The sequence below is a fragment of the Mesoplodon densirostris genome, chromosome X (assembly GCF_025265405.1).
Source record: "Mesoplodon densirostris isolate mMesDen1 chromosome X, mMesDen1 primary haplotype, whole genome shotgun sequence".
NCBI classification, from domain to species: domain Eukaryota; kingdom Metazoa; phylum Chordata; class Mammalia; order Artiodactyla; family Ziphiidae; genus Mesoplodon; species Mesoplodon densirostris.
The window spans coordinates 16,909,380-16,920,990 of record NC_082681.1 but is presented as its reverse complement, the minus strand read 5'-3'; positions in this window follow the sequence as shown (position 1 = coordinate 16,920,990).

The window sequence follows — 11,611 nt, the reverse complement described above, 5'->3', positions numbered from 1 at the left end:
ACTGAAAACAATCAAGAAAATGGTAATATGAACACACGTATTGATAATGACCTTAAAGGTAAAAGGATTAAATGCTCCAACCAAAAGACATCAACTGGCTGAATAGGTACAAAAACAAGACCTGTATATATACTGTCTACAAGAGACCCACTTCAGACCTAAGGACACATAAAGACTGAAAGTGAGGGGATGGCAAAAGATATTCCATGCAAATGGAAATCAAAGGAAAGCTGGAGTAGCAATCCTCATATCAGACAAAATAGACTTTAAAATAAAGACTATTACAAGAGACAAAGAAGGACACTACATAATGATCAAGGGATCAAACCAAGAATAAGATATAACAATTGTAAATATTTATGCATGCAACATAGAAGCACCTCAATATATAAGGCAAATGCTAACAGCCATAAAAGGGGAAATTGACAGTAACACAATAACAGGGGACTTTACCACCCCACTTTCACCAATGGACAGATCAACCAAAATGAAAATAAATAAGGAAACACTAGCTTTAAATGATACATTAAACAAGATGGACTTAATTGATATTTATAGGACATGCCATCCAAAAACAACAGAATACACTTTCTTTTCAAGTGCTCATAGAACATTCTCCAGGATAGACCATAGCTTGGGTCACAAATCAAGCCTTGGTAAACTGAACAAAATTGAAATCGTTATCAACTGTCGTTTCCGACCACAACACTATGAGCCTAGATATCAATTACAGGAAAAGATTTGTAAAAAATACAAACACATGGAGGCTAAACAATACACTACTCAATAACAAAGTGATCACTGAAGAAATCAAAGAGGAAATTTAAAAATACCTAGAAACAAATGACAATGGAGACACGACAACCCAAAACCTATGGGATGCAGCAAAAGCAGTTCTAAGAGGGAAGTTTATAGCAATACAATCCTACCTCAAGAAACAAGAAAAATCTCAAATTAGCAACCTAGCCTTACACCTAAAGCAATTAGAGAGAGAAGAACAAAAGACCCCAAAGTTAGCAGAAGGAAAGAAATAATAAAAATCAGATCAGAAATAAATGTAAAAGAAATGAAGGAAACAATAGCAGAGACCAATAAAACTAAAAGCTGGTTCTTTGAGAAGATAAACAAAATTGATAAACCATTGCCAGACTCATCAAGAAAAAAAGGGAGAAGACTCAAATCAACAGAATTAGAACTGAAAAAGAAGTAACAGCTGACACTGCAGAAATACAAAGGATCATCAGAGATTACTACAAGCAACTATATGCCAATAAAATGGACAATCTGGGGAAATGGACAAATTCTTAGAAAAGCACAACCTTCTGAGACTGAACCAGGAAGAAATAGAAAATATGAATAGACCAATCACAAGCACTGAAATTGAAACTGTGATTAAAAATCTTCCAACAAACAAAAGCCCAGGACGAGCTAGCTTCACAGGCGAATTCTATCAAATACTTAGAGAAGAGTTAACACCTATCTTTCTCAAACTCTTCCAAAATATAGCAGAGGGAGGAACATTCCCAAACTCATTCTATGAGGCCACCATCACCCTGATACCAAAACCGGACAAAACTGTCACAAAAATACAGAAAACTGCAGGCCAATATCTCTGATGAACATAGATGCAAAAATCCTCAACAAAATACTGGACAACTACATGTAGAAGAATGAAATTAGAACCCTCCCTAACACCATACACAAAAATAAACTCAAAATGGATTAAAGACATAAATGTAAGGCCAGACAATATAAAACTCTTAGAGGAAAACATAGACAGAACACTCTATGACATAAATCACTGCAAGATCCTTTTTGAGCCATCTCCTAGAGAAATGGAAATAAAAATAAACAAATGGGACCTAATGAAACTTAAAAGCTTTTGCACAGCAAAGGAAACCATAAACAAGGCAAAAAGCCAACCCTCAGAATGGGAGAAAATATTTGCAAATGCAGCCACTGACAAAGGATTAATATCCAAAATTTACAAGCAGCTCATGCAGCTCAATATCAAAAAAACAAACAACCCAATCCAAAAGTGGGCAGAAGACCTAAAAAGACATTTCTCCAAAGAAGATATACAGATGGCCAAGAAACGCATGAAAGGATGCTCAACATCACTAATCATTAGAGAAATGAAAATCAAAACTACAATGAGGTATCACCTCACACAAGTCATAATGGTCATCATCAAAAAATCTAGAAATAATAAATGCTGGAGAGGGTGTGGAGAAAAGGGAACCCTCTTGCACTGCTGGTGGGAATGTGAGTTGGTACAGCCACTATGGAGAACAATATGGAGCTTCCTTAAAAAACTAAAAATAGAACTACCATACGACCCAGCAATCCCACTACTGGGCATATACCCTGAGAAAACCATAATTCAAAAAGAGTCATGTACCACAATGTTCATTGCAGCTCTATTTACAATAGCCAGGACATGGAAGCAACCTAAGTGTCCATTGACAGATGAATGGATAAAGAATATGTGGCACATATATACAATGGAATATTACTCAGCCATATAAAGAAACGAAATTGAGTTATTTGTAGTGAGGTGGATGGACCTAGAGTCTGCTACAGAGTGAAGTAAGTCAGAAGGAGAAAAACAAATACTGTATGCTAACACATATATATGGAATCTAAAAAAAAAAAAGGTTCTAAAGAACCTAGGGGCAGGACAGGAATAAAGACGCAGACGTAGAGAATGGACTTGAGGACACGGGGAGTGGGAAGGGTAAGCTGGGACGAAGTGAGAGAGTGGCATGGACTTATATACACTAACAATTGTAAAATAGATAGCTAGTGGGAAGCAGCCACATAGCACAGGGAGATCAGCTTGGTGCCCTGTGACCACCTAGAGGGGTGGGATAGGGAGGGTGGGAGAGAGATGCAAGAGGGAGGGAATATGGGGATATATGTATATGTAGCTGATTCACTTTGTTATGCAGCAGAAACTAACACACCATTGTAAAGCAATTATACTTCAATAAAGATGTTAAAAAAATAAGGATAAAGACAAAAACAAATAATACTAGGGAAGAGATCTCATTGATCCAGTTTGTGTTAGGTTCCCATTCTTATACCAGTGAATAGTCCCTTGAGAGCTACCTCTGGGCAATACAGAACTATCCATGCCCCCACAAAGCTTTCGAAAACCCTTTTCTAAAGTGATTTCTGGGTGTGTGCCAGCCACATAGCATTACCTGGACTAAGACCAGGAGAAGTAGTTACTACCTGCTTAGAGTTTGGACCTATTCATATCTCAGACAAGAACAATGGAAAATCAAATGAAAGAAAGGGAAATAATTCACAACCGTATTTTATCTCCCCAATAAATCAAATGGATTTAATTTTGCTGGACTCCCTTCTAGGGCATGAGCACCCAAGTTGGGGTTGAGGGGAGTTCATTTGTCAGCCTTTTTTTTTTCTTCTTTCTGAAAGCAGTCGAGAACTAGACACAGGAACCAGGTGGAACTTATATCTTTGTAGTTGGTAAAGGTGGATTGGAAGAAGTGTTTTGGACTGGTTGCCAAAGTGGATGTTCCATATTACTCCCTCTCAAGTCTATATCATGGGATTTACATATGGGGAGAGCTGGGCATTTCCCCAGTTACCTACACGGAAGGTCATGCCCTGGATGAGCAGGGGGCTGAGGGACAATGAGGAGGGAGACTTCCAGTCTTGCCTGTGGAAGCTAGGTCCTGAGCCCCGATCCAGCTCTCTTTACCATATATGGGAGCAGGGTTAGGGAGTAGAGCAAGTGCCCCCAAAGAGAGCAAGCAATAAACATATGTTTGCATGTATCTAGTGACACCTTCCCTATCTCGTTAATCAGATAAATCATTTTCCCTCCCTAGGAGAGGAAAATGTGACACATAAAGAGAAGGCCTTAAAATGTCACTTTGATACTACTTCCTCCTGGGGAGTGGAGCAAAACTTCTCTTATGGGAATATGAGGAGAGGGGAATTGGGTCCCTGCCAACAAAATATTATAACCATGATTATACTGTAGTTATGTTCTTTATACTTTTTTTCAGTTTTTATGTCTTAAGCTTTTTCTGTGTTATCTACATTATCTTCCAAATCATAATTATAATGACCACATAATGTCTCATCATTTAGATCATGGTCCCCAGACCCCGGGGTGGGACCGGTACTGTTAGGAACCGGGCCGCACAGCAGGAGGTGAGTGGCAGGCGAGCCAGTGAAGCTTCATCTGCCGCTCCCCATCGCTCCCCATCGCTCGCATTATCACCTGAGCCATCCCCCCCATCCCCCGCCTCAGTCCGTGGAAAAATTATCTTCCACGAAACCGGTCCCTGGTGCCATAAAGGTTGGGGATCGCTGATTTAGATGATTACTGCTTCACCAGATAATTTACCTTTATTAAATATTTAGGTGGTTTCCTATTTTTCTACCCTAGGTACTACTTAAATTGACATTTTTATGACTATAGTTTATTCTCTCCTTTTGGATTCTTTCCTGAGGTTGAATTCTCAGAAGTAAGATTCCTATGCTAAAGGCTATGCATAACCAAATACAAAATGTTCATCCTAACCTACACTGCCACCAGTGATATAGGCATGTGCCAATTTTACCACAACATCATGGATAGCCAATAGCATTTTGGTTTTGACTAGTTTACTGGCTATAAAAAGCACTTCATTAATGTTCTCTTTTGTATTTCTTTGCTAGAGGGTTTAAATATTTTCCCATATGCTTGTTTACTAATAACACTTCCTTTTATAAATTGTTCATCTCCATCGTCCACTTATCGAGCTTCTTAAATTTATTTATTTATTTTTGGTTGTGTTGGGTCCTCATTTCTGTGCGAGGGCTTTCTCTAGTTGTGGCGAGCAGGGGCCACTCTTCATCACGGGTGTGCAGGTCTCTCACTGTCGCGGCCTCTCTTGTTGTAGAGCACAGGCTCCAGACGTGCAGGCTCAGTGGCTGTGGCACATGGGCTTAGTTGCTCCGTGGCATGTGGGATCTTCCCAGACCAGGGCTCGAATTCGTGTCCCCTGCATTGGCAGGCAGATTCTCAACCACTGCGCCACCAGGGAAGCCCTCTACTGAGCTTCTTAATGTTTTTCTTAACAATTTGTATGAGCTTCTTAGATTATATACATCCTAGCCTTTTGTCATGTTTACTGGTAATTTTTTTCTCATCTGTTGTTTGCCTTATTATTTTACCCATTTTTATGTGTATGTAGAGGTTTAGAAATTATGGAGTCTACATCATCCATTTCTCCCTTGTAAATTCTTCAGTGGCCTCGAAGCTAATAATGTTATCAATCTCTTGTTCTGATATCTTTTGGGGGATAGAGTTATAAAAAAAAAGACACGTCACACTTCGAAAAAAGTTTCATAAGGATTTAAGCAACCTTGAACTCAACCACAGTTTGTAAAGGAATTAGTTAAGCTGTGAGTTGATTTTTCCTTATTCATGCTGAAAAAGACTTTTTCTCTAAGCAACCAAATATGGATCACAGCAGGAAGTATTAATTTCTAACTTTCCGGAGAGCACAAACCTTCTGTTATTCCATTCACATAAAATACCAGTTGACAGATGGTATTTGCCAGACAACAGGGGAGAAAAGCATTCAAACAGAGATTTATAAATTGAAAATTCTCTCAAGAAAAGTACCTGTCTATTTGGTTGGATATTAAAGAGATAATAAGTCTGGGGTCAGTGTAGGAAAATGAAAAGATAGGACAAAAGGAATTTCGATCCTAAGCCTGGTTCAATTCTTAACTAGTTATGTGATTTTCATCAGCTATTTACCCTCTCTGGGCCTAAGTTTTCTCATAGATTTAATAAGGAACTTGGACTGGAAAATTTATTAAATTCCTTTTGGTGCTGGCATTCTATTATTCTTCATTCATTCTTTCATTCATTCAACAAATACATCCTGAGCCCATAATATGTAGCAGGCACTCTGCTGGTTGCTAGGAATGCAATGTTAAATAAGAAACAGTCCCTATATTCATTGACCTCTAGTAGGGAAGAGAGAAAACATTGACATGTCATGTGGTCAGTTCTAGAATGGTGGTGGAACGCTAAGGGAGCAGAGCAAAGGAGCACCCCATCCTCATTCCTTTCTCAGCACAAGCTGGGCTGTCAAGGGGAAGATTTCTGGGGGAGGTGACACAAAACTGAACCTTAAAGATGAATAGGATTTCATTAAGGAGAGAAGAGGTGTGGGCCTATGAGGCAGTCTATGCAGAGGAGTCAGTAGGAGCAAAGACTGAAAGCATAAAATGGCAGGAAGCAGGTAGAGAACTACAAGTTCTGATGTTACAGGAGCTTGGAGTTTGAGGCACAGAGACAAAGCCAGAAGATAGGGCTCAGCTCATGGAGGACCCCTTGTATTAGGCTAAGAAATCTGGAATTTATTCTTGAAGAAATGGAGAGCCATCATAGGTCTTCAGGCATGAGAATACCATGGTCAGATTTGTATTCTGGCAGAAGCAGGCAGGGTGTGCGAGAGGGGGCAGGTCCAGGTAATCTACTGAAAAGCTATTGTCATAACCTAGGTATGATCCCATTGCTTAAATGAGAAGAGTAAGGGTGGCTGCATATGGTTGTTCAGGTTTTTCACTGCACAAGGGTGCTTGGCTGAGGGGGCAAATGGGAGCTGAAATCTAGTCTGTGTTCCAATTGACAAGTACCTCAGTAAGAGGTTTTACCCCCCTGGAGAAAGAGACACTGTGTTCTAATTCACACAAAGAAGTCACAAGAGCTAGCATTGACCCTGAGGGTAGTAGTCATAGATATGGAATAAATTTGAGAAATATTTAGGATGGATGTAGGCAGGACTTTTTAAAATTACAATTAATATTAAAGAATCTAATTATTTGGTATTTTAAAAAATATCCTATTAGGTGGCGTTGATCTTTCCCCTCATTAAATTTGCAAACATAAGTTCTGAACTATACCAAAATTAAGTTTATTTAAGAAAAACTACTAGAGTTAACACAAATTATCAGTCCAAAGATTATCCCCACCTTGTGTGGCATACAAGTGCTGTCACATGGGGTGGGCTATGAAAGATGGAGAATAAGACCTCTTATGACCATAGTGCTTCATGGTCTCTTGGTATATTTATTTATTATATTGCTTTTGATTTTCACACAAATCTTCTAAGGAAGGCAGAGCAAATGGCCTTATTCCATTTTTGTAAATGAATAAACTTAAGATCAGAAAAGCTAAGGGGCTTGGCTGTGGTCACACACATAGACTCAGATACAAGATGAGAACCCAGGTTCCCAGGCTATGAGGCCAGTGCTGGTCATTTCTTCACACCAACTGGCATTCATGACTACCCTGCCTATTATAATCTCACTGCTAGACTAGTCTGAGAGACACCATGGCTGAAAATTCCTATGTTAATTTTCAATAATAATCATGCAGAAATTATACTGATACTTAGAGTTCATTAGTTAAGACTGTTTATTCAACTAGAAAAAAATACTCAGTGTCATTCCCATTAGAGTAATGAAGCTGACAGAATTGGAGGAGCCACCCTTTCTCTGGCATTCTTTACAGCATCTGGGCCTTTGGTTCCCATATTAATTATTGGGTGCTGCATAACAAATTACCCCAGGCCTTAGTGACTTAAAACAACAAAGAATTATTTATTATCTCTCATGGTTCCTGTGGATCAAGAATTTAGACAGACCACTGTGAAAATAACTTATCTCTGCTCCACAGTACCTGGGGCCTCAGCTGGAAGAAAGGAAGACTGCTCGCTCACCCACATGTGCAGTGGTTGGTGCTGGCTGTAAGTTGATAGCTAAGCTGGGATGCTCAGCCAGAACATACCATGTAGCCTGGGCTTACAAAGTGGTGGCTGAGTTCCAGAGAGCTAGAGAGAAAAGGGTGTGGGGGGGGGGCTGAAGGAGAGGGATTGAGAGAGATTGATTTATTGTAAGAAATTGGCTTACACAGTTATAGAGGCTGGCAAGTCCCATGATATTCAGTCAGCAAGCTGGAAACCCAGGAGAGCCAGCGATGCAATTCTACTCCAAGTCTGAAAGCCTGAGAATCAGGACAGACAATGATGTAAGTTTCAGTCCAAAACCAGTGGCTTAAGACCCAAGAAGAATTAATGTTTCAGTTCAAGTTTGAAGGCAGGAAAATACTGATGTCCCAGCTCAGCGGTCAGGCAAGAGGAATTCCCTTTTACTCATAGAAGAGTCAGCTTTTTTGTTTTATTCAGGCTTTTCAACTAATAAAATGAGGCTCACTCACATCATGGAGGGCAATCTACTTCACTCAGTTTACTGATTCAAACGTCAATCTCACCTATAAATACCCTTGCAGACATGCCTAGAATAATGTTTGACCAAATATCTGGGCACCTCGTGGCCCACTCAAGTGGACACATAAAATTAACCATCACAGTAGGTATGTCATAAATATTTATGAAATGGATAAATGGATTCAACAAACAGTCCTCAGTATCTACTCTGTGCCAACCTCTGTAGTAGGTGTTGGGGATACTGTAAGACACAGTCCCTGCCCTCACAGGTCTCACAATTTAGTGGGAAGGGCAAACATGCCAGAGAAATGGACTATATTGAGGGCTTTGGTCGCAGTAAGCCGCAGGTGCTCTGGAAGTACAAAGAATGTAAGCTCCTCTCTCAAATTCTGTGATGAGGGGAGAATAAAGAAGGTTGCCACAGAGGAGTTAGCGTATGACCATAATCCTGAAGTAGAAGTAAGTAAGCCAATGGGAACAGGAGCAAGGGGGAGGAAATAGCATTCCTGGAAGCCAGAAAATAAGGTGCAATGGTCTAATGAAGTAATTTGGGGTGGCTCTATTAGTGAGGTTTCTCCAGAGAAACAGAATCAATAGGGTGTTTGTGTATTTCTCCCTCCCCCACCCCCTCTCTAATAGAGAGACAGAGACAGAGAAAGAGAGACAGAAAGACAGAGAGAGAGAGAGAGAGATTAAGGAATTGGCTCACACAATTGTGGAGGCTGGCAAGTCCAAATCTGCAGGGTAGGCCAGCAGGCTGGAGACCCAGGGGAGAGTTGGTGTTGCAGTTGAGTCTGAAGGGTGTCTGCTTGCAGAATTCCTTCTTGCTCAGGGGAGGTCAGTCTTTTCTATTCAGACCTTCAAGTGATTGGATGAGCACCCCTATGCTAGGGAGGGTAATCTGCTTTTCTCAAAATCTACTCATTTAAATGTTAATCTCGTCTTTAAAAACTTTCAAAGAAACATCTGGAAAAATGTTTTACCAAATATCTGTGTACCACAGCCTAGCCAAGTTGACATACAAAATTAACTTTACAGCTGTTGAACATGGTTGAGTATGCCGAGAGCAGAACTCATGTGGAAAGAGATGAAACCAAAGAAGCAAATAAGGTCCAAATCCTTAAGGATCTGATAAGTCAAGCAAGGAACTGAAAATTTTACCCTGATGGCAATTAAGAGCTATGGAAGGGACAGATTTTCATTTTAGACTAATATTTCTGATGGTAGAATTTTAATTGGAGAGTGTAGAGCATGGAGAACTAGCAACAGGAAGACCAAAGAGGAGAAAATTACCACAGTTCCAACAAGAGATGACGGTAGCCAGGACTAGGGAGGTGATGGAGATGGAGATAAATGATTGTAATCTGGAGATAATCTGGAGGTAAAAGTCCTAGGAATTGGTCAGGGATCTGATGGATTAGGGACGGAGAAAGTGCCTAGGATGGCACTCAGTTTGCTGGTTGGGGCCCTGGGTAGATAGAGATTTCAATTCCTAACATGAAGAAGAGAACAGGAGGAAGAGGTGTGAGGGAAATAAGGAAGGGTTCATTGTGGTACAGGTTGAGTTTAAGATACTATGAGATCCCGGGTAGGGTTATGATGGAATGGAGATAGGCAGGTATATCCCCCTATCCTTTCTAAAGCAGTGAAGGTGTCTTGAATCTACCATGATTCATCTGCCCTTTTCTCTTCAATAGGCAAATACATGCATCGTAAATTCCTTATAATGTTTCTCTGATCTAATGATTATCACCCTCCTCTCGGATTCACTATGGATGCCATCTAGAATGACACAATGGAGCTGCGCACACCAGCAACAGCAACAAAAATTCCTGAATCTCCTTGAGGTTTTTAGATGAAAACAGTGTGTGTGTGTGTGTGTGTGTGTGTGTGCATGCACACACACACATGCGTGTGTGTTTTGGCACTAGATTCCAATCCATTCCTATTGGCTCCAGAGTCCTGGCAACTTATTTGACTTAGATGATGTCAAGTAAACTCCTGCAGTACCTCCTAAGTTGTCCTACATTTTTATCCATACAGAAGCCAGTGGATCCTTTTTAAATGTAAGGTCATGTTACTCCTCTGTTCAGAGCCCTCCCATGGCTCCCCATTTCATTCTGAGTAAAAACCAAAACCCTAATAATGACCCAGAAAGTCCTACAGGATTTGTCCCCTGGCGATTTCTCTGCTCTTCTTCCATCCTTATTCTCAGCACCTCTGCTCTAGCCGCAGTGATTTCCCCGCTGCTTCACAAATGCACCAGTACACTTCTATCTTCGGCCTGGAATGTGTCTGCCAAATACTGACATAAACCTTTCAGTCTGTACTCCAACATCACCTCCTCTATGAGGTCCTCCTTGATTATCCTAAATAAATCTTGCATAAGTATGCCAAATGCAACACCTGCCCCTCTCCCCCACCCCACACGCATGCAGATTCAGACATTTCTCTATGTAAGGAGAGTTGCCTGGAAAAGTGAATGTTATTTCACAAAAGGTCTCCTGGAGTAAGGCAGTGTGGTGTGCTGGGAATAGGGTAATCCATGGAAGGAGGATGAAGTCAGCCTCCTTTGGGGGCACAGGTAGCCTGGTCCTGCCTAGACCTTACGCCCACTTCTAACGGCTTTCTCCTCTTTTCCTAACACTTCACTGTACTTCCCTAACATTGCCTTCTCCCATTAAAATGGCATGTCTTCAGTTTTGCCCCCAACTCCAAGTTCTCTGTGTTGACCTTCAGAAGAAAGGAGCCCTGACCCAGCTGTGTGAGTCAACGGCAGTGTCATAGAAGTAGTCAGGCCCACAGGGCCACCAGTGCCTCTTCTCTCTCCCTGAGCCTTAGAGTCTTACATCTCTCCTCTGTACTGCAATAATGACGTTTTTGTACATTTATAGTTCTTCTTCAAACAGAAGGACATAAGCTATCCTTCAAGAAAGGGGCTTAAAATCTCCCTGAAATGATGAATGGTTGTCTTGGCTCAGAAGCCATGTGAGGGCTGTACCGGCAGAGGGCGCCATCTCGGATCTAGCTCTCACTCACCATTTCAGGAGTCTATGTCTTATTTCCCATTTGAGCCTCTGGAAGTAAATGTTCTTTTCTCAAGTCGTAGAGAATATGATTATGCTCTTTACTGGACATTTATGTTCCCAGCCAACAACTTATTAGATATGCTAGGGGAAAAAAAAGGACGTTGGGGGGCTGCTGTGAGGAGCAGGCCAAAGGGACAGGATGTCCTGAAACACTGCATTTGCTTTAGGCTCTATTCCTGTCATGCCTCCCCCATCACTGTATCTGCAACCCCATTACGGTCCTCACACCAGTCTAACAAACACACCGTTATAACT